This window comes from Patella vulgata, chromosome 1, assembly GCF_932274485.2.
Source record: "Patella vulgata chromosome 1, xgPatVulg1.2, whole genome shotgun sequence".
Classification (NCBI taxonomy): Eukaryota; Metazoa; Mollusca; class Gastropoda; family Patellidae; genus Patella; species Patella vulgata.
The window spans coordinates 500407-524953 of NC_065879.2; the positions used below are offsets into that span (position 1 = coordinate 500407).

General features: G+C 36.3%; 3 long non-coding RNA genes across 4 annotated transcripts; 1 reads left to right on the plus strand and 2 right to left on the minus strand.

Moving 5' to 3' along the window:
- Positions 1-239: 239 nt before the first annotated feature.
- Positions 240-24541, plus strand: LOC130013616 (uncharacterized). 2 transcript variants are annotated; one of them, XR_008788810.1, is made up of 4 exons: positions 240-625; positions 19642-19756; positions 21239-23069; positions 24021-24541. It is a non-coding gene; the product is annotated as an uncharacterized LOC130013616 (long non-coding RNA). The 2 variants fall into 2 exon arrangements; XR_008788809.1 differs by lacking the exon at positions 19642-19756 and having other exon boundaries at positions 23006-23069.
- LOC130013613 (uncharacterized) lies at positions 5706-16046 on the minus strand. The gene is made up of 6 exons (XR_008788804.1): positions 15396-16046; positions 9956-10088; positions 8888-9020; positions 7863-7995; positions 7084-7172; positions 5706-6720 (listed from the first exon to the last, which is right to left on the minus strand). It is a non-coding gene; the product is annotated as an uncharacterized LOC130013613 (long non-coding RNA).
- On the minus strand, positions 16101-17192 carry LOC126808589 (uncharacterized). The gene is made up of 3 exons (XR_007674691.2): positions 16896-17192; positions 16275-16463; positions 16101-16150 (listed from the first exon to the last, which is right to left on the minus strand). It is a non-coding gene; the product is annotated as an uncharacterized LOC126808589 (long non-coding RNA).
- Positions 24542-24547: the final 6 nt, after the last annotated feature.

Here is a 24547-nt window from a genome sequence, read left to right on the forward strand (position 1 = left end):
TTAGCCAGGGATGGTAAAACATAGCTATTAGACATATTGCTTTGATGATGTTACTTCTGCAACCAAAGATTAGATTCATTCAGTCAGTGACATATTTAGGGGGTGGGGATACATGTTTAAGTATTACAATCAATGCATAGTGGAACAGAATGGACGATCTGAAAGTAGGTAAAAATTTTGAGTATAGTTGTTCGAGCAGAAGGGAGTGGATGTCATGCCCCCCCCCCCCACACTGTACAGAGGGAGAGCGAGAGGGGACCCTAATAGTTGTCATCGTCTATCGGATACTAGATTTAACAACAGGAATTTCAACTGTAATCTACAGGTGTAATAGTTAGGTGGGGCTTATTTACTGCCAAACAGACCGTGACTATTTTATCGTCTATATAAATATATATACGTTATAGACTTGTATATAGGCCACTATACTTATGTTATGTTATCGAGACAAGCAGGTATTCATTTATTGAAACTGACTATTATAATATTATATTAGATACAACCCGACATTTATACAGTAATATACAAGTGACCAATATGATATAATATTCACAGATTTACATGGAAACTTTTGTTGACATTTTGGAATAGAATCAGGCAACTACAAGATTGTTCAAGTAAATAGGTGAGTTTTTATTATGATAAAGGGGTTATAAAGACGGGAAATTTCCGAGGAACATTGTTCGACTGGGTAAGGTAGGCTACACTTTCTTTGGTGGCGGGTTGTGATTAAGACTGTTCGGGAGCCCCCTCTCCCTCCGACACCCCCGATAGCCCAGTAGGCCTGCAAGGGGAAAGGTAATATGTGCCCATCGACTGGTGTTTCGATTTGTTTATGTTTTTGTTACTCTCATTGGGAGTGGGGGGCCGGGGAGGTAAATTCCCTTTGATTTTGTCGGTTTTTTGGTCAAGAATGAAAAAAGTATATTCATAGGCGTACAAGCCAGTTGGTGGGATGGGGAGGGGGTCAGCTGCCCCCTAGCTTTCGGGCAATCTAACTTTTCGGGCAACGGGTAAAGTGAAAGCGAAAATTATTATTTCATCTATTTGGCAAAATAAAGTGCCGCAAATTTTTTAATTGAATGCCATTTTTGGCAAAACGTGGCAAAAGTGTGTTAATATTTTACCTACAATTTTGCCACGTTGTAACGTGGTAAAAAAAGTGGTAAAAAAAATGCCACGTTTGTCTGGAGTGCAGAAACGTAGCTTTTTAGATTGCCATGTTTTTGAAACGAGGTATTTTGTCCGAAACGAGGTTGGGTAAAAAAATGCCACGTTTTCTTCAAAATAATTATAACCGGTACTTGCCATCATCAAATAGAGCCACACATATAATGTCTCGACCTTCACGTGAATAACTGCAGATCTACAAATTAGATTATTTATCGGGATATCATAAATATAGTTAATTAATATGATGGTTTCCTTCACTGGAATTCTATTGTGTATAATAAACATGGCGGTTGGTGGTTCTTCTCCTAGCATATGTTAGATTAAATAAACACTAGTCTATTGTTTATTTAATTGCAAATCCCAAATGAGCAAATTTCAGATTTGATTAATTGTTTATTTTTTATTATTATTTGATAAACCATAGTTCAAAGTGTCAGTTCTGAATTTAGAACAATTTTACAGAATTAATATTTTTTTGCCAGCTTTTATCGGTCACCAGTTGGAAATATGAAATTTCCCTCAACGATTAATAATTTTGTTGAAAATTTGTGAATATTTCATAAGATCATTTTTAAAGCATATTATTTCTAATGATTGGTCATTCAAGCATACTAAAACATGTTTTCCTCAGTTTGGCTACTTTTTTTGTGTACCTAGTTTATACTTAGATGAATTATTATGGATTGTTTCTAATTTAAGTATGTATGTGTACTCAGACAATTATTTCGTCATGTTCTGTTGAGATACATCAATGAATCCTTGAAGATAAGTAGGACGACTGAAGATTTAGGCTTGCTATCATTTTTACTGACTGTTTATTCACAGTCTTACAGAAAGGACTATTATGTTACAGTAAAGACACAATTGTTACAGGGTTGACATAAAGTTATCTGTTTTTGAAAGAAAACTGGAAATATTCTGTCAAGAAATATATTTCCACAAACTACGTCACATGAGTACTGACTGGCACTAGCATCATATATTTCCAGACAAACGGGAGAAGGGTTTAATATAGGCTATGATTGTTCCTCAATCCCTATTCAGATACAAATCTGAATAAAAATATTGCTTTAAAAAAAAAACCAAAAAAAAAAAAACCGTGATATCAAATTTATGTTAATGGTGTGATGTTTCTGGATTGATTTTACAGGAAGGACATGCTCTCTGGAATCAAAATTATTTACAAATTGAAACAGCATAATTACATTCTTTTATTACTATTTTATTAGCTTGAAATTCCAATTTATAGAACTGTATATAAATCATAAAATGCTAAACTATAACATTGCTGAAATTAGTAGAATATATTGCGCTTCAAATAAATGATGATAACAAACGAATAACTTTCAAAATAAAAGCAAAAGTCAACATTACCAAATTTTGTAGGGGTTTGTCTTTATACTATGGCTAAAATTATCTATAGACATGGTAAGGTTTGGGGGCGTTTGGAAAACTTGGACCGTGAACATTTTATGATACATTTTCTATTTATTTTGTTTGAACATTAGTAGTTTATCCTATCATCTTCTAAGATTTTGGGAAAGTATATCCTACAAAGTTTTGTTCTGTGGTGTTTTTCACCACAAGAGTTCCACAAGATATTGGACATAGAAAATAATTCAATTTTTTCAAAAATTTCTTCTGAGACCCTCAATCCCCGTTGTGGTACCACATTCCACCAGATTTTCGGGGGCCATGAAATAAGATAGTCAAGTAAACTAGAGTACGACAGGTTTAGTATTCGGACAATGAATTACAGTGGGCTGATATCCAGTTACATTTGCTCTGTTTTTGCTTGAAAAGACACAAGAAACAGATTAAATTTAGATTAAAGCGATGTGCTCTTGCTTTTCTTTTGGAATTGTCTGTTTTGAATGCCATCTACAAGTCTTGCAAAATATTAACAAGCTTTTGCCAGGTTGGGACAAAAATGTCAAACGTGACATTCTGACTTAACTAGTCGCTATGATTGAATTTATCCACGACTGGACGCAATCACGAGCAATCAGTTGATCATAGTCGTAAGCGCGCCCATGTCGCCCGGTATCAATTGAAGAATCGGAGCCACAACGGATCACATGACTGACACGTAATAACCTTCAAAATGACCTCATTCCACTTGTCCCCTGGGTACCACGTGACTAAATAACCGAATCCTATTGGCTACGTCAGCGGAGCGCCGACTCACGCCAGTCATAGGTGCGTTCATGTCGCTTGCAACTAGGGACAACTGCTTGTCATCAGTCGTAAGAGTAGAACATGTTTCTCAGAGAAACTGGAGACGACTGGACGGCGACTGGTTGCCGTCCGACTTACACCAAACACAAGAGCGCTCAGGTCGCCCAAGTAGTCACGACTAATCAGTTCCACTTGATCGTAAACGAGTCGCCGATTTCGAGTCTCCGTCAGTTTTATCGCGTCGTAGGTAGGCTATATTGGACCACATGGAAGTGGCTGGAATAGCAGGACAATGCGTTTGCGGCAGTTAAATTTTCAAAATTTTCTCCTAATGGCTCCATCTTCGTGGACAGTATAAGATTGATTGGTTGATAGGAATTCGAGTCAGCTACTTAAGTTAGGCCATTTTGTACTTGATGTATTCATGAGCTGGGATCGCAGGAAAACGCGTTTGTTACCGTCCGCTCCTTCACCGGACACCACCGTCTGTGACTCTCATTTTTTTCGGGCATGGCAGGTTTTGCCACCCATCCACCCTCTCAACTCCTAACCTCTACCACTCATCGACCCCGGACGCCTATGTATCACGGGACAATTTATGTATAAATTTATCTGATATTTGTAGATGTATCTCGGTAAGAGGACACTGGTAAAACACCCTTCATAAAAGGCTTTTTGTTATTAAAAAATTTAAATGTCTCACCATGATCTAAATGTATAAATAATGAATCTATTTATCGTTGATGTTATACATACGTATACAATTTCACACACCGTCTTCTTTTATATTATAAATATTGTTATTGGCATACTTATTCAACAAGGATGTTACTCATATATCCATTTTATTTTTACACGTGTGACGGATTTAAGGGGCATAAAAGGTCTGACTATTCATTTTATTCGTGGAAAGCAGTGAGGTGTTACAATAGTTACATAGAAATAGATGTTAATACATAGATATGACGTCACCCTTTGGTGTTTTTAACCGGTATATAGGAGATTGTACACTTTTCTTAAACAATCGCCTATTATTTATAAAATTGTCCACTATTTATTGAAAATAATGGACAGTTTTACCAATATTAGACCAGTGCATGAAAATACTTTAAAACTTCATAGTTATCGAAATCTCAGATAACCTAATGTTGATTTCGCTTGTTTGTCGATGTGAAGAAATTACTGTTTCCATATTGTCTATTTTGTTGTCAGCGAATTTTGGTTTCTTTCCTACATAAAGAATTCAACTTAAATCCGCCTGTTGTATGTCACTGGTCTGTTTATAAGTACGTTCGGCACTTGATCGATGATACGTTTTTTATACGCTCACATTTTCACGTGGACGTATATTGACGTCGCTTATGTCCGTCCGTTCGTTCACAATTTCTTTGTAGACACTCTACGGGTTATAACTGTATATCCCAACGATCTCGGTTCCTTTCGATATTGGCTTGTATGGGATCGTGTCTTCATGGATTATGGCCCCTGATTGTACCCACTAGAGGTCGCAATTTTTATCCTATTTTGAAGATACTGAACATGTATGTTTATAACCCAAAGATCTCGATTCCTTGCGATATTGGCGCATATCTGAACGTAACTTCCTGGACTATGGCCCTTGATTGAACAAAAAACCGTGTTTGTACACAAGTTAGGTGTCTCTATTTAACAACACAAATTTGTGTTGAAAGAACACAAACTTGTGTTAAATGTTGAAACAACACAAGACTTGTGTTAAAATTTACCAAACAACACAAACTTTTGTTGAAACTTGTGTGAAAATCTACACAATACTTGTGTCGAAACTTGTGTTGAAATTTCTGAAACTTGTGTTGAAATTTCTGAAACTTGTATCAAAATTTCTGAAACTTGTGTTGAAATTTCTGAAACTTGTGTTGAAATTTCTGAAACTTGTGTGGTTTCATAAAAACTTGTGTATAACCACCAACAAAAACTTGTGTTTTATTTTCCCTCAATTTAGCAATCTTTCCCATGCAGCCCCCCACCCCTTTTGCTCTGTTTAACCTGTAAAGTTTGATAAATGAGGTAACAATAATTTTATTTGTTAAATTATCATTTATTCATAAAATGATAGGAAAAAGTAAATTAACACCACCAAATCAAAACTAAATAGACATCATTTGAAATGTTAACAGAAAAACAGAGATATAATTCTAATACTAATAAAATTTCTGTTATACTTTGCCCCCCTCCCCCCCCCCCCACATCACAAAATACAAAATAGCTATTTAATTTTTTCTTTACCCGAAAACAAGAACTGAGAAAAGAAAGATCCCTACCCCATAACCCCAAAAATATATAATTCAAATATATCTCAATTTAATAACATCCAAACCAAGCCCTAATTAGATTAATTATGCACTAAATTGAAATACTTTCAGAAACTGAAAAGTGCTACAAAGTCATATTACAAGTGATTTGTGAGGCATCTAGAAATAACTAGCATACACAGAAAACTAACAAAAGGAAAATGCACTATTTTGCAGGAGTAATAAAATGATGTAGAACCTTTTCCTCATTAAAAAAAACAAAACAAACAAAATGAATATTTTGTACATAAAAGGAGCAAAGCATCAAGATTACAGGATTGAAAAATAAAAAAATATCAGAGAAAATCGCAAACATTAAATAATATGTACAAAATATATATAAATAATCACAAGTCAAAAGCAAGGAGGAGCCACTGTGGTTCAGTGAGTGCATTGGCCGAGAAATTTCAACTGGATTTTCCGACATAGTTCCCACACGTCAGTAGTGTAGGACATGGCAAGGGATAATTGGGTATAAGCCCAGAATTGAAACTACCCCCACTGCGTTTACTTTAAAGAACCCTTGACAATTGAATTATCTGACTCAATGACAGACCCTTCTGATCCAATGTGCGTTTGTTAACCATTCGGCCCTCCTGGGTTCCCTTTAAACAACCCTTGACAGTTGAAATATTTGATATAAGAGTAGGTTGTAGGGCAGAATCACCATAATAACACAGAAAAGTAGGATATTAAACCCTATTTCATTTCATAAGCAAGGGAAAGTCACCTTAATGTAGGTCAAGGTTTTTTGTAATTCTGGGTATATTTGATCTACATTTGGTTTCTAGACTATGCCTATTAAATACTTTATGATTTCCGACCAAATTCTAAGTGAATTATATGTCACTTTACATTCTATATTATACATAAATTTCTGTAGAGAATTAAAATCTAATTGTGTTTGGGATGAATATTTAACAGTAAAAACAAAAAAAAATATTCAAAAATTGGGTCAAATGCATTCTTTTCCAGAATTATAAAATAAATTGATGCTTGGGATCTCTTGTTGTTATCATACATCAAATAATCTTCCAGCCTAAAAAATAAAAAGTAGGCAATAAGAATACTTTCTTACTATTTATGGTTCACAATGTTTAAATAAACAATTTATTTTGCCACATCGAGACTGAGTCTCCATCGACAACAAATTGGATATTACCTATTAAAATCTATTTGAAAAGTAAAATATTGTCCATTTTTATACTGCTACTTACTGTAAAAATACACATAGGGTCTATCACAACTTGAAGAAAATCAATGGATGTGATTGTCAAAAATCAAGAATGCCAAGACTTGAATAGGAGAGTCCTAGGCATTGCCCCAAGAAGAATAACTAGATTACTAATCAAGTGTATAGAACTAGTTGATGATTAAAAATACAAATATGTATGTTACTTACATTTTACCTGATTATCAAGCTCTGTGAGAAAAAGTTTCCATAATATGAATAGCCATTTCCAACTGTCTTCATCTTTCTGATGTAGTTAACTGAGAAAAAAAACATACTATGTTTTAGTTGACTTAAATCGATTCAATATTTAAATAGACGAAAGTTTTAAATTTAATTAAATTGTATTGTAATGTGTTGGTTTGCTTTGTCACAGATGAGACAAAATGAAAAAAATGAAATGAAATGGGGTTTGGCGTCCTGCTGTTCAGCTTCGACTGGGCTAATGAGGCTGGGCATATGCCATACAGTGTGCCACGAGAGAAATTTTGCCGGGTACCGTGACCCTAAGGCCTACTCTTGTATCAAATTCTAACTGCCAGGGGCTCTTTTACATGCACGCCAATGTGTACACGGGACCACGTTTTTTTGTTCAATCTGAACGACTAGACAGCTGTCCTTGTAAGGCCCCCCGTACTGCATCGTCTTACTGCAAACCCGCGACCTTAAAATATGCAAACCAGTGTCTAACCCACTTGGTCACCATGGGTCCCCACAGATGAGATAGTCACATCTACATGTATCTGGACATAAGTAAGATTCTGTCTGTGCACATACATGTACGTGTACAGTTTTACTATACTAAACTGAATTTTAAATTTCAAAATATTAAAATGAAATCGAGGTTTATGTCACATCAGCTCCAACCGGGCTATATTGTGCCAAACACATTATGGTGAGATTCTAAAATACCACAACAACAATCTTTTCTATTAGAATTGAACACTCACCCTCCAAAAACACCTATGAGAAATCATAGGTGCTCAAATCACCATTTCTTCAGCTCTTTCTTTTCCCATATTTGGGTTTTTTGACTTATTTTATTATATGATCTTTGATTTGCTATGGCATCTAATATGGAAACTGAAAAATATGAATATGTGACATATAACTGTTTAAGATACCTTACCATATACAAACTGTGTGATATCTAAAACCATTTTAATCCCGAAGATCTTACCTAAACCGTGAAAATCTGTTTTAATAACCCTTGTTTGTCATGTGACTGGAGAGTCACAGTAATTAAAAGAGAGCCATGTGGCTTAGTGTGTAAGGCACTGGCTTGCTACCCGGGAGGTTGCGGGTTCGCTCCCAGTGTTGACCGAGAAAGCTCATTTGGATTTTTCAGCATGGATTCCCTGTCTAGTCGTCATGGTGGCTAAGTGGGTAAGACGCTGGCTCGCTAGCCTGGAGGTCGGGTGTTCGATCCCTGCATTGGCCGAGAAAGTTAACCCAGATTTTCCGGCGTGGTTCCCTCTTGTTAGTGATGAAGGACGGAGGGCCTGACAAGGACAGCTGTCTGGTCATTCAGATTGAACAAAAAAACGTGGTCCCGTGTACACATTGGTGTGCATGTAAAAGATCCCCTGGCAGTTAGAATTTGATACATAAGAAGGCCTTAAGGTCACGGTACCCGGCAAAATTTCTCTCGTAGCACACTGTATGGCATATGCCCAACTTCATTAGCCCAGTCCTCCGTACTGCAATGTCTTACTGCAAACCCGCGACCTTAAAATATGCGAGCCAGTGTCTAACCCACTTGGCCACCGTGGACATAAGTAAGATTCTGTTTGTGCACATACATGTACGTGTACAAATTTACTATACTAAACTGAATTTTAAATTTCAAAACAATAAAATGAAATGGAGGTTTATGTCACATCAGCTCCAACCGGGATATATTGTGCCAAACACATTATGGTGAGATTCTAAAATACCATAACAACAATCTTTTCTATTAGAATTGAACACTCACCCTCCAAAAACACCTATGAGAAAGCATAGGTGCTCAAATCACCATTTCTTCAGCTCTTTCTTTTTCCATATTTGGGTTTTTTGACTTATTTTATTATATGATCTTTGATTTGCTATGGCATCTAATATGGAAACTGAAAAATATGAATATGTGACATGTAATAAACTGTTTAAGATACCTTACCATATACAAACTGTGTGATATCTAAAACCATTTGAATCCCGAAGGTCTTACCCACGCCTTGAAAATCTGTTTTAATAACCCTTGTTTGTCATGTGAGTGGACTGTCACAGTAATTAGAAGAGAGTCATGTGGCTTAGTGTGTAAGGCACTGGCTTGGTACCCGGGAGGTTGCGGGTTCGCTCCCAGTGTTGACCGAGAAAGCTCATTTGGATTTTTCAGCATGGATTCCCTGTCTAGTCGTCATAGTAGCTAAGTGGGTAAGACGCTGGCTCGCTAGCCTGGAGGTCGGGTGTTCGATCCCTGCATTGGCCGAGAAAGTTCACCCAGATTTTCCGGCGTGGTTTCCTCTTGTTAGTGATGCAGGACGGAGGACCTGACAAGGACAGCTGTCTAGTCATTCAGATTGAACAAAAAAACGTGGTCCCGTGTACACATTGGTGTGCATGTAAAAGATCCCCTGGCAGTTAGAATTTGATACCAGAGAAGGCCTTAAGATCACGGTACCCGGCAAAATTTATCTCGTAGCACACTGTATGGCATATGCCCAACTTCATTAGCCCAGTCCTCCGTACTGCAATGTCTTACTGCAAACCCGCGACCTTAAAATATGCGAGCCAGTGTCTAACCCACTTGGCCACCGTGGTCCCCCACAGATGAGACAGTCATATCTACATGTATCTGGACATAAGTAAGATTCTGTTTGTGCACATACATGTACGTGTACAAATTTACTATACTAAACTGAATTTTAAATTTCAAAACAATAAAATGAAATGGAGGTTTATGTCACATCAGCTCCAACCGGGATATATTGTGCCAAACACATTATGGTGAGATTCTAAAATACCATAACAACAATCTTTTCTATTAGAATTGAACACTCACCCTCCAAAAACACCTATGAGAAAGCATAGGTGCTCAAATCACCATTTCTTCAGCACTTTCTTTTTCCATATTTGGGTTTTTTGACTTATTTTATTATATGATCTTTGATTTGCTATGGCATCTAATATGGAAACTGAAAAATATGAATATGTGACATGTAATAAACTGTTTAAGATACCTTACCATATACAAACTGTGTGATATCTAAAACCATTTGAATCCCGAAGGTCTTACCCACGCCTTGAAAATCTGTTTTAATAACCCTTGTTTGTCATGTGACTGGACTGTCACAGTAATTAGAAGAGAGTCATGTGGCTTAGTGTGTAAGGCACTGGCTTGGTACCCGGGAGGTTGCGGGTTCGCTCCCAGTGTTGACCGAGAAAGCTCATTTGGATTTTTCAGCATGGATTCCATGCCTAGTCGTCATGGTGGGTAAGACGCTGGCTCGCTAGCCTGGAGGTCGGGTGTTCGATCCCTGCATTGGCCGAGAAAGTTCACCCAGATTTCCCGGCGTGGTTCCCCCTTGTCAGTGATGCAGGACGGAGGGCCTGACAAGGACAGCTGTCTAGTCATTCGGATGAAATGAAAAAACGAGGTCCCGTGTACACGTTGGCGTGCACGTAAAAGATCCCTTGACAGTTGGAATTCGATACACCGCAGTGCCGCTGTCCGGGCAAAATTTCCCTCATATAGCACACTGTGTGGTGCATGCCTGTCTTCATTAGCCCAGTTCGGAGCAAAACAGTAGGACGTTAAACCCCATTTCATTTCATTTCTAGTCGTTTCAATGGAACACAAAACCTGAGGTCCCATTGGCGTGCATTTAAGCCGATAGTATGGTAGTTGGAATTTGTTGGCTGTAGCACCCGTGTCACAGTTCGACTGCTAGTTTGCGATACCCACTCGATATGAATGAGTGGTGATTGGCTAATGAATTCTAAAATCAGACGAATGCTTCGGCGAAGCGGACACACCACTCAAATACAATTCGGCCAAATATATCAAACATGTTTGATTCGGGCGTATGTCAGTGGATAAACTAGGTGAAGTTTAGCGCCAATTGATTCAGCCAAATCCTTTGGCTAGTTTATCCAGCACTGACGATTTAAGTTTGTACTTTCTTTATATGCAAATATCACATTTGAAAGAGGCTGTAAGCCTACTTTCTTTATATGCAAATATCTTATTTGAAATAGGCCATTATTATGTGATTCCCCACTTGAATGTGACTAGGAATAGGGTCGCCTGTCCAGCCTTGTGGGTTTTCTCCGGGTCCTCCGGTTTCCTCCCTTTGCTAAATACCCCTAGGGTGTATTCGAAACAGTGTTCCGGTGCAGAGAACGGACGGAGAATGGGTTCTTGTCGGACTTGAGCAGTCTGGAATGCGTTCACGAACACATTCCCGTTCTCAAATCCCACACTACCTCATAGTGAGGGAGAACAAACATGGTCGACGCATCGATAACTGCTGAGAAAACAGCATCATGGGTGCATTTATTAATTTAGAAGTTTAATACCGTTCGAAAATTGGATGTAGTATGTGGCCAGTATAACATCAAGTAAGTTAGGTTGCCAGGCAACGAAACATATGCCCACAGCAGTTTAATCGTTTGGGCAGTCAACAGGGATTGTCACATATTCATTCTTTTGTAGGTAATGTGGGCATTTACAAGAAAATTTCATACAAGATTATAATTTTCGTCGTTTGTGGGTTTACAAAGGTTCTACACACTGAAACAAGGGCCTTAATTGTTGAAATTTGACAGATTTTTTTGTTTTGTGTTTTACTAATTTAAATAATGCATACAATTTTCATACAAATCGGATGATAATTTTGTTGTTCGTGCGTTCACAAGGTTCGAAAAAGTGAAACAAGGGCCACAACTCTAGACATAATTCACAGAAATCGCAGTAATTTAATAGACGTCTTCGTTTCACTAATTTAAAAGATTCAAATGAATTTCACAAAGTGAAACAAGGGCCATAACTCCAGAAGAAACTAACAGAAATTATTGAAATTAAATAGGATTCATCTCATTACAATAAACAACATATCAATTTCAAAATAATCAGTTCTGTAGACGACGGACAAACCTACGGACGAGGGCGTATCAAAAGGTGATGTAATCGTCATCCAAAGAATTGAAAAGGAGTAAAACGGTGTCATAATTTATCAAAATTATGCTTAATAGCGAAGTAAATACTAAACAAGTTATCGTAACAGATTGTATAAAATTAATTCATCTTGTTACCATGGATACCGTTCTCTCATGTTCGAGACTCATGAAAGTGTTTTCATGTTCTTCAGCCGTTCTCGAACCTGCGCAAACACTGTTTCTAATACACTCCTACGGTACGCGCAAGCAAATCATTCAAATAAAATTGAACAATATTAGCCTCGAAATTACCTAGCGCCAGTAAGTATAAAGGATCTATCCGACAAACACTAACAACTCTAGGTTGATTACATGTCATTTGGGACTCACGTCATTTGGGACTCGCGTCATTTGGGACTCAAAAAAATATGACCACGACATTTGGGACTCCGGTATACGACGTTTGGGACTTTGGTATACGTCGTTTGGGACTCGGGTTAACGACGTTTGGGACTCGGGATAATTTATTAGAAATAGGCCAATTCAAACAAAACACGAAAGAAAATATTTATTAACATGAAACACGTGGTTAGTAAAAGGCTCAACCAAACGATAAAACATTAGTTGCACTTATGGTTCTTTGATAATCATCGTTTCTCATAAAAGTTTTATATTTATTTAAAACGAATAATATGCTGATGAATTTATTTGAAAATGACCTACACAAAAAACAAAATAAATATTTACACGACATGCAATCTTTTTTTACAAGCCCCTAGAAATTGTTAACGATAATCCGTGAGCTGCACGTTGACATGCTTGTCGTAGATGGCAATACCAATTGATAAATTAGTGCGTACAAGGCAAAGTTTTTTTGTGGAAAATATAAGAAATGGCAACGATCAAAGCGGGATAATTAAAGCTGATTAACTGATAATCCCGATGTTATTGCAGTATGTTCAAAGAAACCTAACGGTTCTTTGGTGGATGAGGAAAAACGTGAGTTGTCAATCATCGAGAATGGCGGCCGTGTGTTGATTGCAGTTATACCGTTTCACGAAAAAACATTAGCAGTGGTCGGTCAATCAAGCTCGTTTACTATTTATAACGCAAATTTTTCGTTTCGGTTAAAACAAAATATACGTCCATTTTAATTGGCCGAAGGATGTGTGACTAATAGAAATATGGCGGGCGGACAAACTGACCAAACAGTATATTTCGAGGTATTTGAGGTAAGCTAATTTAATATTATATCATAACTGCATGTGCATACTTGTGTTTCTGTGTGATTAAATATTCAAAAAATCATTCTTAGGATACAGCCTCGACACCAGTCAGCCCTGAATTGCAATGTTTGTTTTGTGTTCTGGGCGCCATTTTGAAAAAAAACTGACATGACCTATATAATAAAATCCAGCGATAGTGCAGTCAATTTCCTTTAAAAGGGAATCCGAATTTGTTAATTTTCTGCAATATCACGTCGGTGGTAGCGGACGTTAAATAAAGCTATTTCACGTACAAAGACCTACAATAAAATCCAGGTGAATTGGGAAAAATATTCATGTATTTTCTTGATGAAGAGTAGCTATTTCAATTTGTAAATGCCCAGTCATCTTAGACAAATAATAATTCCAACTTCAAATCAGTTGTATTTATTCAAATCATACTATGAATAAGTGTATTTTTCCACTTCCATAATAATAAAAACTTGACTTTTATTATTTTATTTCTTCAGGCCAAGAACATGGAAAATTGTTAATTGCCTTGTATCACTGCTAACTATAAGGCACAGGGAGCCTTGGGCAGAAATGATAATAATATGGTTCTCAGATATGTTACTGTGTACAGACTGAACAAAAAATATATATACACTTGCTATTACATGTACATTATATCATTGGCAATAATAAGATCCAATTTTAGTTTTTAGTTACACACTGTTAACCACCAATAGATGAAAATAAATCATAAAATGTATTCAGCTCGACGTAAGACTTAAATAAATAGATACAGTTGGTTTAACTTGAATAGAAGTTTTAATTATCTATGCTGCATATATGCATATATCACCTTGCAGCTGAATCACATTACATATCTTTTTAGTTGATGTTCATATCGTCTTACGTATTTGTCAACATCAATGTGACCTTGTTCTATGTCACATTAGCCTATTCACACTTGTTACCACGAATTTACTCACCACACCCTCGCATAGTTATGAATTTATTGTTTCACTTGACTAAAGAAACATTTTGTAGGAATGTATGCTTTTATAGATTGGACACTTGTTTGCAATATCATTGTCGGTGGAAACTGGCACTATACCTATAGAATGACTTAACAAATAGCGGAGACGGGGTTTCAGCCGGCTGATTTAAATTATTTCTTTAAATACAGTAAAGCTTGAAATATGTCAGTTTTCCCTCTTTAGAATGTTTTTGTAAATAATTTTTTATTGTAGTTTCCGTGGCGTATTCCCAATAAGCGTTAGAAACAAAGATATACACCCTTAATCCCGGTGCCGATAAATGTTGGGTTGTGTGGAACATGCTAACAAATCTCAGGTACGATATATGTTTGATTCTGGTTGAGAACAGCATGAGAGCAACATGATTGTTTTCATTGGAGATGAGACGCAAATATTCAAAGGGGTCAGACAAACTCTAAACCAACCGCGTTCCCTTCACTGAGTCCCTTCAAAGGAGGCCCTGTCTGTCTACCTGTGGAATAACATGCATTTGTATCTGTTAAATTTGTGTGGTAGACAGATTGATATTATTTATTTAACGTCTTACCCCAAACAAATTGCAAAAGAAACCATGAAGTTTCTGAGAGCGATATTTCGTAATTAGTGTGCTTTAATGGTGGGAGAATAAATAATTTTATTTTTTAAACACAAACTGGTCATATATAAAATAGCATTTTCTGACAAGACCAGCGATAATCTCGTAAGATATGACTTTTACTATGTCTATTAAATGGTTTTCGACGTCTCTTCAAGGTCACCGTCTTGCGCCAAAGTCGTGAAACGCACCGTCGGGGGATTTGTTGGGGCCTGTCTCCCCCAGAAAAATTTCCAGAAATTTCAAGTCGGTCTTGCCTGGCCGTGAATACGGCAACCTGAAAGTGGTCGATTTTAATGTAGACATCTGAACTCCAATCAACAAATCAATCAACCAGGCTGTTGTCGTTGCATTCACATGACACCAGACGTGTCACCGATGAAACAAATATGCCTGAAACAAATGTCGCTGTTAGTGCGACCCATTTGTGACAATTTCAAGGTCCCAAATAATAGTCCTTTTTTACTATTAATAGTAATTCAATCAGTAAGTGCTATTTACCTTATAATAGTCGTCTTGGCTTTTACCCGACATTACACAAAACACCAATGGTAACTGTCGGGTGGTCTCTCCAGTCTTAATGAAGGCGTGTATGGAAAACAGCTGAGACCATGGCTTGTTCACCACCCGAAAAGTTGCATCCATATACCAAGTTTTTGCACGTGCGAGTAGTTGCATCTGTCTATCAGTACAAAAAATGTGATGGCGCCTTTCCCCAACTTTTACTCTTTTGTTACATAGTGTGAGAGACAGTGATAGGTAAAAGATTATAATTATCCTATGACCGCATGTGTAATAAACTCTCCACTGTTCTCTAATTGACCACACTATTGTTCATTTAATAAAGAACCAGATGCTGCCATATGTATAATGGTCAAGTTAGATAATCCGCTGATCACTAATGACGTTTACTAGCGTTAGCTGTCACACATCAATTGTTCTGAAGCCTGCCATATGCTTATAGTGAGATAATCTATCAATGACAAATGATTTAATTATGTAGTCTTTACATAAGTCCTTTTGTTCCATATTATTAATTACCCGTGTTATCAAAGTGAATTTAGTATAAATTGGCTTTGGTTTTTCATGTAAATCAGACCAGCTTTGGCGGCTGACCAGGTACGACTTTATAGTATATCTAGTATGCTAGAATAAAATGTTGCATCCAGATCATGTTTTATTTCTATTAACTCAAACTATGTTATACTTTTTTGATAAAATCCCGGTGCACTATGATCGATGAAATCTTCGTCAAGCTAAAACAAAAAATAAATAAAAAAGTACATTTAAGTACATGTTAATAAATAAATAAAATTGTACATTTAATTACATGTTAATAAATTCTTATATACATGGGTATTTAATTGCATGAGTACTTACGCTTGACGACACGTCAGTGGGATCTTTTGGTCGCAGAGTCTGTCGGGTTCTTTATAGCGACCTTACAAGTGCTGCAATGGGTGGTCTGCTATGAATGGGTTCTTCTGCAGAACCGACACTGGATAAAACTCTCTCCGCTATTGAGGAACATGCCTTGGTAAAAACATTTTCTTTGGCTTCATGCTTTGCCTGTAATGATAAGATAAAACATATTAAACTACAAATATATTATTGGTTTATTTATATTTTATTTATTTATTTATATATTAAATTCATTTATTATTATAGAGTTAACTAGGTTAACTAGAGTTAATTATGCAGAATTAATATAACACAACATACACAGATGGCAATAGAATGAGACAGTGTTCAGAAAAAGGGCGGAAGAAGACTACCTGTCCTACTTGATTTTAGGACATATATATAGCATGGACCTACTTGATTCGACCAATTTAATACAAGGAAATGAATGGCATAGTTTGTGTCAAGTGAATTTAGTGAACTTTAAACCCCATTTACTCGCCCTCTCTCTACAGAGATAAATACTTTTCGTGTTACATACAATAACAATTATTGGCCATTATTAAAAAAATATATTAAAAGGAAATGAAATTCTGTTACCTGTTTTTCTTTGTGTAGTACATGCTAACATCAATGACTGGAAAAAAAAATAACGAAACTGTAGAGAAACTTCTGAATCATTGAAAGTCTAATATTAGGCCTACACATTGATGACATTGATATAAAAAAAAAGGCTGATTTGTTTGTTGTTGTTTTTTTCTTTTACAGAAATAAGATTACATTTCAACTAAACAACTAACACAAAAGTTAGTATCTAGCTATAGTCCATGTCTGGATATACATTTCTCCTTTTGCCCGAACGTCTATAAAAATCAAAGATGGCGGCCAATAATTGCAACCGGGTATTACTATAAAATAAAGACAGATTCTTACCTGCTGGCTTGTCTGCGATATCACCTCGGTGGAAGCGGACGTAAAATACAACTAACTCAACAACAACAACAACAATTACCTGCTGGTCCTAGTCGGGGGTTTCAAGGAATTATAAGTATTTGAACAACGGTGTAGCGCCGATTAGCTAATAATAATTAAGCACGATTTCAGAAAAATTAAGACAGATTCATTAGATCGCTGAATTAGCGGAACATTTTTTAAATAGACTTCCGGTGCAGTTAGTGGCAGTAGATCTAAATCTGAATGTTTTAAACGAAACGAATTATTATATACATAGAAGCAATATATACATGCTAAATTAAATACACGGTTTTATTTTTTGTAAAAATTTACAAACCTGCGGTCTGGTATTCTATGTGACCATTATAATTTTTTTTAAAATATCACGGCTAAAGCACCCTGTTGATGCTAACTTCACTACATCTATCTAACTGAATGTCGCTGATATAATATCAAAGAAAGAATTTGTCGCAATGACTAAAGTATAGATACTTCTTCTTAGTTAGTTGTATTTTACGTCCGCTTCCACCGAAGTGATATCGCAGACAAAAAGTATAGATAACTTGGAGAACCATTATATCAATAAGTCGATTATGAGATACACGTGGATGGTCAATTAAATTTGATTGGTTACTTTACAGTTAACCAATACTGTCCAATTTCGATTACATCAACCAATTACATTATTAAGAGTTTTACTCATTTTTTTTGTTCATTGTACATTGAATCAATTTTCGAAAACACCAGGGTGCTGAAAATCACATGTACACTATATATTCATTTGATCTATCAGTTTATTGGGTCAATAAAAAAAGACAGACATTTTAACTTTACAGACAACTTAACATCAATTAACATTCAAGTCTGTCTGGCAATTGTCTGATTAATTGGTACTCACACCCTTCCAGTGAAGAACAGCATGTGATTTTCGAGATGTGAATTAAGCCCTTTATTACTTTTCTTAAAACTTGACGACTCCCGAATTCAGACTTTGTATGGAGTTTTTTTTTAAAAAAGAAAACAAATCTTGGAAGGTACACATTACTTGTGTTAATGATATGAAAAAAACACAAGATTTTATAAATCGACACAAGTTTGTGTTAATACAATGCAAAACAACACATAACTTGTGTAGATTAGTTTTAACACAAGTACTTGTGTTGAGATCCAACACAAGTGTTTTTTCAGTGTAGCCTGTGGAAACTGTACAGGTCACCATTTCTATCCGATTTTAAAAACCGTTCAAATATATCACCTTTACACCATAATAACGGTTGACTTTGAAATTCGTGAATTGGTTTGTCGCTTTGATCCTATTTCACTGTCACTTATATCAGAGTATATATTTAATTTTAAATCAATATTTGGACGGCTAATACCCTCCACATTAACCACAGTACTAAGAATATTATCAATACCTAAATCATTTTCGTGAGCAGCCTTTCCATCACAGCTTTGACGTCCGTTATCCCCAATATCAAGAACATCACAATTTTTGTGGCTATTACCCTTTATCGAGTACATCACCAAATGTTATCAGTATCCAAATTCTTATCACAAATATTCTCATCATTAATATTTGTTTTCGGCTGTGTTATAAACATGTCGTCTCCACTTAAAGATATCTTGCTAAATGAATATTTTGGACTATCTGTGTATGCTTGCATTATATGACTGGAGTGATTTGTCATGTGCATGTTGTTTTAAGAATATATCCATTATTTTGTGGCTTACTCTTTTAGAAAACTATCCGTTATTTGTATCTCTATGGTGCTATGTTTTAAGTTTGATAATAGCCTCAGACTGTCCATTATGTAAATACAAAGAAAAACTTCGGGGCTAACGCCCCTCGCGCTTACTCGCGCCGTTTAAATTTTAATAATAATTATTAATAATAACAAAATTTATATTTTGCAACAATTCATCCCACTTGGGAATGCTCTAGGACCATGAAAGTGTTCACATGGGTCAACTATAGTGCCTAAACAGCCAGGTTTTCACACTTGATTTGAAGACAGACAATGTTTCACATGTTCGAATGGAAGGTGGCAGTGAATTCCATAGAATTGATGCATTATACTGAAAGGTCCTTGAACCAAATTTATTCATCTTATAAACCGGTACATCTAACAATAATTTATTCTGGGATCTCAGTGACCTGTTTCGTTGGTAGTGTGTCAAGAGATTCTGAAGATATCTTGGTGCTGTTTTATTTAATGTTTTTTTTTATGTCAGAGTTAAAATTTTAAAGTTAATCCTCTCGTGCACTTGGAGCCAATGAAGATTATTTAAGATGGGAGTGATGTGTGATTTTGATCTAGCTTAAATCACAATTCGTGCAGCACGATTTTGGATCCTTGCAACTTGGAAATTTGTTCATCATTTATTCCAGAAAGTACGGCATTGCAGTAGTCAATTCTGGACAGCACGAATGATCGAGCCAGTGCAGCGGCTGCACCTTCGGGTATCAGATGACGGATTGATCCTATTCTTCGAAGATGAAAATGGTAAATTTTGCAGATATTGTTTATATGAGTGTTGAATCTAAGGACACACCAAGATTTTTCACAACATTTGATATCGGAATATCTGAATTGCCTATTGAGAGATTTCACAATGCAGGTATTAAGTCTGTGATCAGGTCCAATAAGGAGAAGCTCAGTTTTAAGCACCCCTGGGGGCTACTTTAAGGTGTGTTGCTATACGCTCCAGTATTGCCCGATCTGACCAATTGATTTTTACTCGTACGGACACCTGCTACCAATTTGGAGGGGGGGGGGGGGGCAAACCTTTTGTAACTGATGACCATATTCTACAACTATGAAATCTGGTAACTGGTAAACTGCGATTCAAATAAACTGTGATTCACTACCATAAAGAAATAACAACATATTAACTAACTATTCATACATTAGTTATTCATATTATCTAACAATTCAAACATGTACCATATAATTATAACACAGCATATTCAACTGTTCCTTCTACTAGTTTCGATTTTTTACGTAATGACTTTAACTGTAGTTGTCTCCCTTGAATAAATTTAAGTAAGCTGGACCTCGCACAAGGTACCACATGTGATGGGCAATTAGAGCAACAAACTACAACCCATTTATTAATTATCATTGTTTACGATAAAAACTAAATGAAAATAAGATCTACAAATGATTCTCTAAATCTACTTACGATTAATGCTGCTAATGTCAGTAAGTCTTACAAAATCTACTAAGTTTTCAGGACAACTTAAAAAAAAGGTTCTAAGGAATTCTACAAAAGAATTATAGGAATTTTGAGGGAATCATTTAATATATTCATGTAAATTTTAGCCTGTGATAACAAAAACATTAACATGGAAATCATTTCAACAATGATGTAAAGGTGATATATTTGAACGGTTTTTAAAATCGATAAAAATTGTGACCTCTAGTCGAGGGTCCACAAGCTAATCGATTTTTCATACAATCAGGGGCCATAATCCAAGAAGTTACGATCCAAAATGTGTGAATATCCAAAGGAAGTGAGATCTTTGGGATATAAACATGTATTTTAAGTTTCATCAAAATCGAATAAAAATTGTGACCTCTAGAGAATCCACAATCTTAGTGTAAAAGTATGTAATGCCATTTGCGCACAAGGAGCGGCAATTTTATCGAGAAGTTTCAGTCAGATTTTCACGAAATTAAAACTCAACGATCATTAGGATGTATGTGACAAAGTGCTTAATTTTCTATTTTATAAAATACAAACAATTATTTAGATGCAGTGAACTTATTGATCCCAGCTGGTTTTGATAATACATGTACATGATATTGGCTTTTCAACTATACACTTTGTTCTAAACACGTACGCACTAATTAACGACTATCAATTCCACATGTATATATTTATATCAGTCAGCGAAATTTGATAACTTGTAAATACCATATATAGTAATGATTTCGTGTGTGTAGACCCATTTGAAAGGTATATAACCACCAGTTTACTTACAGTAAAAGAGACGCAGAAGAAAGACGAACGGGGAGGAGAAGAGAGGAGCAGAGACCAGCGAATGGGCTCACCCGAGTTCAGCCGCTGCCGAGACAGAAGGGCGTAATGTACCGTGTTGATGTTTGATTTATGTTCGTGTGTATTTATGTTCCTGTTCCCGATGTAAATAAATTTTGACTAAAATAGTGTTACATGTACGATTTATTTTTCGTTCAATCAGGGACCATATGTAACACTATCCTGTGTCGCGGAACCAAAAAGACTAAACTGTGACACTACTGTGTGTCGTTAAATAAATAAATTATGAATTCCTTCCACATTGTGGATACGGCCCGTGACACTAGGGTGACACTATCGTCTAGGACTTTCTTTGACTTCACGTTGTGATAACTTTTTCCAATGATCAATAACTCTAAAAACACAGTTTGTGTTGCTCCTCTGTTTATATATCAAATACAGCAAACTACAAAGGTTAAATAAGGGAAACTAAAATATCTATGATAGTACTTTTCGAGTTATTAAAATATCGACGGTCTGAGTTTAATATCTGTTTTATCTCAGACAAAAACGGCTGAAACATGACAAGAGCCACACACCTAATGTTAGTTCTACATGATGTTCTCGCTATGATGTCTTCGACCAAGCCTCTAAGCCGAGGAGGCTATGGGTATGTTCCCCTTGAGCTCCGAATAATGTCTGGACTGAAATTAAACTTATATCATCATATAAAGATGATACGCGCATGAGTCAGTACTGAGCCCCGGAAAATTGACCAGGTACGTCCTTTATCTGATTGGTCAGATGCACAGACGCAACCCTGGATTTAAACACAGTGTACTTATATGGGCACCTAGGATGGCGGCTAACCACGTTTCTAACACATGGGATTACCATATTTATTTTAGCAGACTATGATGCCATTGCCCGATTTTTAACTACCAGACATATTCTTGCCTAGTTCTCACTGGTACTAGCTAAAATACATTAACAAAAGCATTTTACAGAACTTAAATAAACGCTACTGTATATAGACCCTATAGTATTATACATATAATCCAGTAAAATACAATCCAATTTGCGCGAATGTCGAAAAGAACCGAGATGTTTGGGATATAAACTTACATCTTAAGTTTCAACAAAATCGGATTGAAATTCTGACTTCTAGCGGGTCCATTATCTCGTACAATCAGGTGCCATAATCAAAAAGTTACAGTCCGATTAGTGCAAATATCGAATCAACCGAGATCTTTGGTTATAGATATATATTTCATCAAGTGAACTCTAGAGTGTCCACAAGCTAAAAATCAGGGGCCCTAATCCATGAAGTGGGGGTCCGATACATGACAGTATCGACAGGAACCGCAATTTTTGGGAGTTTTAAGTTTCCTCAAAATCGGATAGTACCCACATACAAATTATGGACGGACGTTCAGACGTGTGGAAGGATAGGGGCGACGACAATATAAAATTATTCAGTCGTTTTAGGCGATCCCTCTTAACATAAATTGAAGTTCTTTACTGGCTAGAAAATGATTGTCCACTACACAGACACCAGTTCGTAGATATCCCGAGAATGGTATGGTTTCATGTCTGTAGAATCTGTCCATCACACAGAATCCAGTCGTAGATATCTCGAGTATGGTATGGTTTCATGTCTGTAGAATCTGTCCATCACACAGAATCCAGTATTAGATATCTCGAGTATGGTATGGTGTACAGAAGTAGGTATATATACATAACTAATAGTCTGTATTTATATGTTTTTTTAGTGATGTTGACATAATAACGGCTACAGGATATAGTCAAACAGAGAATTAAGATGGATGAATATAGGTTCGTATATTTAATATATTATATACACTCAGTGGCGGCGCCCTCTGTTTGCCCCCCCCCCCCCAATAATTTTAGAAAATAAAGAAAAATAATTGTGATACGTTTCGGTAATCAATACCTTCTACGGTGAATAAATCCCACATCCCCACTCAGTCATAAACTTGCATGTTGTAGAGCATTTCCGACAGTCTATTTTTCAAAATTTTCTAGTCGAGGTCCCCAATGGACTCGCTACTTCGGCGCTCACAAGGGGAATTCGTTGAGGTTCGCAAGTCCGTTCGTTTAAAATTTTGTTCTCTAGTCGGATAAACTAGTGCTCAGGCGACGAACAGTATCTGGGCAGATCTATTTATCTCGACGATCGGTACCTGACAGAATACTGTAAGACAGCATTTCCGGCAGTCTATTTTTCAAAATTTTCTGGGGGAGGACTCCCTACTTTGACGCTCGTGAGTGGGCTTTGGTGATTCGCAAGTCAGTTCGTTTGACACTTTACCTCATCGATCAGTGCCTGAAATACTGCCAGGGTGCATTTCCGGCAACCTGTTTTTCAAAATTTTCTGGGGGAGGCCCCCTACCCCTAGTTGAAGCTCGTGCCTTTGCCCCCTTAACCTTGGACTTTGCCCCAGCTTTGCCCCTCCAATCACCGACGGCTGGCGCCGCCACTGTATACACTAGCCTATTGTACATACGGTGAACATCAGGGTTAACTGGTGTACGGTATCCTGTTTAAATCATCTCCAGTGGACAGATTATAATAACACTCTAACTAAACGGTATAAATAATTCATGTATATTTAGACAATTACATATTTCAAATATAAGAATTGTTTTATAATAAAGAGGTATTGAATAATTCGTGATTAATAAGACAGAATACGTTGAATTTTTACATTGTTATTGTATTTATACCATCTTTAAAACTAAAACAATATGTTTAATATATTTTAGGTTGGGGATTAAACTACTTCAAGCTCACACAGACGGAAATATACAGGGATTCGTAGAAACATTATCATTACAAGATAAGCAGCACGTTTTAATTACATGTGCTAGACAAGGGTTGTATGAAGTTGTAATTTATATGTTAGAACACGGTATTGATTCACATTATATTAATCCCCATCAGAACAACCTGATACATCAACTTTTATATAACTATAACAGATATGACAAACCAGATAGACGTGATTTGTTATTACAATGTCTAGATACATTAGTTGATGCTGGTGTAGATGTCAACCAGGAGAATAGACATAAAGAGACACCTATATTTATAGCTGCTAGTACAGGGTTGTATGAAGTTGTAATGTATCTGTTAAAACACGGAGTAGATGTACATCATGTTGATAGATATAAGGAAAACCTGATACATAAACTTTTATATAACTATAACAGATATAACAAACCAGATAGACGTGATTTGTTATTACAATGTGTAGTTAGATTAGTTGATCTTGGTGTAGATGTCAACCAGG